The sequence below is a fragment of the Globicephala melas genome, chromosome 5 (genome assembly GCF_963455315.2).
Source record: "Globicephala melas chromosome 5, mGloMel1.2, whole genome shotgun sequence".
Lineage (NCBI taxonomy): Eukaryota > Metazoa > Chordata > Mammalia > Artiodactyla > Delphinidae > Globicephala > Globicephala melas.
In genome coordinates, this window is record NC_083318.1 from 7,991,752 (window position 1) to 7,995,932 (window position 4,181).

The 4,181-nt window shown below is 37.3% G+C and overlaps 1 non-coding gene across 1 annotated transcript; it reads right to left on the reverse strand.

Moving 5' to 3' along the window:
* Positions 1-771: 771 nt before the first annotated feature.
* On the reverse strand, positions 772-877 carry LOC115863767 (U6 spliceosomal RNA). The gene has a single exon (XR_004043661.1). It is a non-coding gene; the product is annotated as a U6 spliceosomal RNA (small nuclear RNA).
* Between the last annotated feature and the right edge of the window lie 3,304 nt (positions 878-4,181).

Below are 4,181 nucleotides of genomic sequence, written 5' to 3' on the forward strand. Positions count from 1 at the left end.
GAGTCACTTCTTTTTTTTTTTTTTTTTTTTTGCGGTACTCGGGCCTCTCACTGTTGTGGCCTCTCCCGTTGCGGAGCACAGGCTCCGGACGCGCAGGCTCAGCGACCATGGCTCACGGGCCTAGCCGCTCCAGGCATGTGGGATCTTCCCAGACCGGGGCACGAACCCGTGTCCCCTGCATCGGCAGGCGGACTCTCAACCGCTGCGCCACCAGGGAAGCCCGTGAGTCACTTCTTAAAAGATAAATGCTAAGGCCATTGAGGCTATTTTTTTTTTAATGGAAGTATGGTTGATTTACAATGTTGTGTTAGTTTCAGATGTACAGCAAAGTGATTCAGTTATATATGTGTGTGTGTATATTTCTAAATATTTTTTCTTTTTCAGATCCTTTTCCATATAGGTTATTAGAAAATATTGAGTATAGTTCCCTGTGCTCTACAGTAGGTCCTTGTTGGTTATCTGTTTTGTTTTTAAAAGGACACTTTTTAAAATTTATTTATTTGTTTGTTTGTTTGTTTATTTATTTATTTATTTTGCGGTACACGGGCCTCTCACCGCTGTGGCCTCTCCCGTTGCGGAGCACAGGCTCCGGACGCGCAGGCTCAGCGGCCATGGCTCACGGGCCCAGCCGCTCCGTGGCATGTGGGACCTTCCCGGACCAGGGCACGAACCCTCGTCCCCTGCGTCAGCAGGTGGACTCTCAACCACTGTGCCACCAGGGAAGCCCGGTGTTTTATGTATAGCAGTGTGTATATGTTAATCCCAAACTCCAAACATATGGAATGCTTTGTGAATTTGCATCTCATCCTTGCGCAAGTGCCATGCTGATCTTCTCTGTATCGTTCCAATTTTTGGTATATGTTCTGCTGAAGCAAGCATGAAGCTATTCCTATACAACTGTCGTAGTAATTACTTTTTCTGTTACTCTTTGGGCCTGCCATGACTATTCACAAGTGGCTTCCATTTCTATTTTGGAAGAAATCATACCTTGAAAAAGTACAAAAGAACTACTCACATACAGTTAGTGCTCAGTGATGCTGTTTTTCTTTGTTTATTAAATATGCTGAATTTCTGATTAAGGATGACTGATCGCTAATAATTCTGATGACCCAACCACAGCAGAGCACTGACTGTTAGGGTTTGGCACAGTCATCTGTTCTACCCTAGACAATGATATTTTTGTTCCACATGATGTTTATGATTGTTTTCAATAGACCGAACCTTTAAGCACAAGGTTGTCCTGCTTGACATTTTGCTTCTTTCATGGGATTGATAGGGTGAGTACGCACTATATGGAAACTCAGTCTTTTCAACTTCTCTTTTCACCAAGTTTATCTAGCTTTTCTCAATAAGAGAGTGAAGGACCACATGTCTGTCCTTACTGAAAGACTATGAAATATTGCTGGAAGTCATCTTATTTTTTGTCATGTACATTTGGGCCTTACATTGTTTTCTGGACCCTCTTTCCTCCATTTGTTTTTTCATCTCTCCTGTCCCCATGAGAGTAGTCAGTCTTGGCAAAAGTCATAGAGCTGACTTGTGTTCAAGAATACAGGGAATAGGAGGAAGCTCCTTGACATTGATCTTGGCAGTGATTTTTTGGATATGACACCAAAAGCAAAAACAACAAAAGCAAACATCAACAAATGGGAGTACACCAAACTTAGAAGCTTCTGTACAGCAAAAGAAACAACAACAAAAAATCATGCAGAATGAGAGAAAGCTTTTGCAAATCGTATTTCAGCTAAGGGGTTAATAACCAAAATATGTAAAGCACTTATACAACTCAATAACAACAAAAAATCCAATTAAAAAATGAGCAGAGGAACTAAATAGACATATGTCTAAAGAAGATATCCAAATGGCCAATGGGTACGTGAAAAGATGAAAATATCACTAATCCTCAGGGAAATACACATCAAAACAACAATGAGATATAACCTCATACCTGTTAGAATAGCTATCATTAAGAAGACAAGAGATAACAAGTCTTGGTGAGGATGTGACTAAAAGGGAACCCTTGTACACTTTTGGTGGGAATGTAAATTGGTGCAGCCACTATGGAAAATGACATGGAGGTTCCTCAAAAATTAAAAATAGAACTTCCATATGGTCCAGCAGTTTTACTTCTGGGTATATACTCAAAGAAAATGAAAACAGGATATCTAAGAGATATATTCATTCCCATGTTTATTGCAGCAATTTTTACAATATCCAAGATATGGAAACAACCTAAATGCCCATCAACAGATGAACGGATAAAAGATGGTGGTGTATATGCCAACCCTCCCCACAATGGATAAATGGAGTATAACTTTATAGATAGCCCTCCATTTCCTTGGTTCCATATCCTGGGGTTCAACCAAACTTGGATCATGTAGTATGAATATTTTAGTGGAAATAGAATCCTTTTATAAGTGGACCCAGGAAGTTCAAACCCATGTTGTTCAAGTGTCCACTCTATATACATTGGAATATTATTTAGCTATGAGAAAGAAAGACATCCTGCCTTTCCCAATAACATGGATGGACCTTGAGCACATTATGCTAAGTGAGATAATTCAGACAGAGAAAAAAATACTGTACAATATCATTTATATGTGGAATCTAAAAATGCCAAACTCATAAAAACAGAGAGCCAAATGGTGGTTACAGGGGACGGTGGTGGGTGGATAGAACATTTGCTGTTTAAGTGTACAAACTTGGCATTGAGTGGTAAATAAGTCCTAGAGATCTAGTGAACAGTATCATAAATATAGAGAACAATATTGTATTATAATCACTAAATGTGCTAAGACACTAGAACTTAATTTTTTTTTTTTTTTTTTTTTTTTTACACCGTAAGCAAGAGGGATTTATTCCTGGAATGCCAGGTTGGTTTAACATACAGAATCAATCAATGTAATACACCATATCCACAAAATAAAGACAAAAAACACATGACCATGTCAGTAGACATTTGACAAAATGCAATATCCTTTCATGATAAAATGAAAAAACACTCAACCAACTTGAAATAGAAGGGATATTCCTAAACTGATAAAAGCCATCTATGAAAAACCCACAGGCAACATCATACTCAATGGTGAAAGACTAAATGCATTCTCACTAACATCAGGAACAATACAAGGATGTGCATTCTTGTCACTTCTATTGAACGAATTTAATGTTTTAAACCACTAAAAAGAAATGATAATTATGTAATTCAGTAAAGGTTCTAATTATCACTACAGTGGTAATCACATCACAATGTATTAATGTATCAATTTAACATGTTATACACATTATATTTGCACAATGTTATATGTCAAATATATTTAAAAAAATGAATTAGGGGAATCTGATAATGGGACACAGGAATATCAGAACCCATTCCTCAAACCTACTGTCTTTTTTATGGAAGATAAAAAAATCATTCATTGGATTTTCTCCTTTAAAAGAAGACCCAGTATATGTACTTTGAAAAATATTTAAAATTTTTTACCCAACAAATAAAGATCACAACCAGCCAATGTATAAAAATTAAGTATTTAGAGAAAAAAATTCAGACATATGAAAGCTTGTAATGAGAAATAATATTTTTCAGTTATGAGGAAAAATAAAAACAGAACTAGAACACTGAAAAACTATGGGTTGGCCAAAAATTTCCTTCGGTTTTTAAAGTAAAAATAAAAGACACATTTTTCATTTTCACCAAGAATTTTATTGAACAATGCATTCACTGTTTTGTTCCACTACCTTCTGCCATTTTTAAGGCAACTTCATAATTCCATCTTCCCAAAACTTTTTATCTTTTTGAGCAAAGAACTGTTCCAGGTGCCTTTTACAGTCTTCCAGGGAATCGAAATTTTTTCCATTATGAGAATTTCGTAAAGACCGAAATAAATGGAGATCCGAAAGTGCAATGTCTGGTGAATACGGCAGATGAATCAGAACTTCCCAGCCCAGCTGTAACAGTTTTTGCCTGGTCATCAAAGAAACATGCGGTCTTACATTATCCTGATGGAAGACTATGTGCTTTCTGTTGACTATTTCCGGGAGCTTTTTGTCAAATGCTGCTTTCAGTTGGTCTAATTGGGAACAGTAGTTGTTGGAATTAATTGTTTGGTTTTCTGGAAGGAGCCCATAATAGAGGACCTCCCTTCCAGTCCCACCGTATACACAACATCACCTTCTTTGGA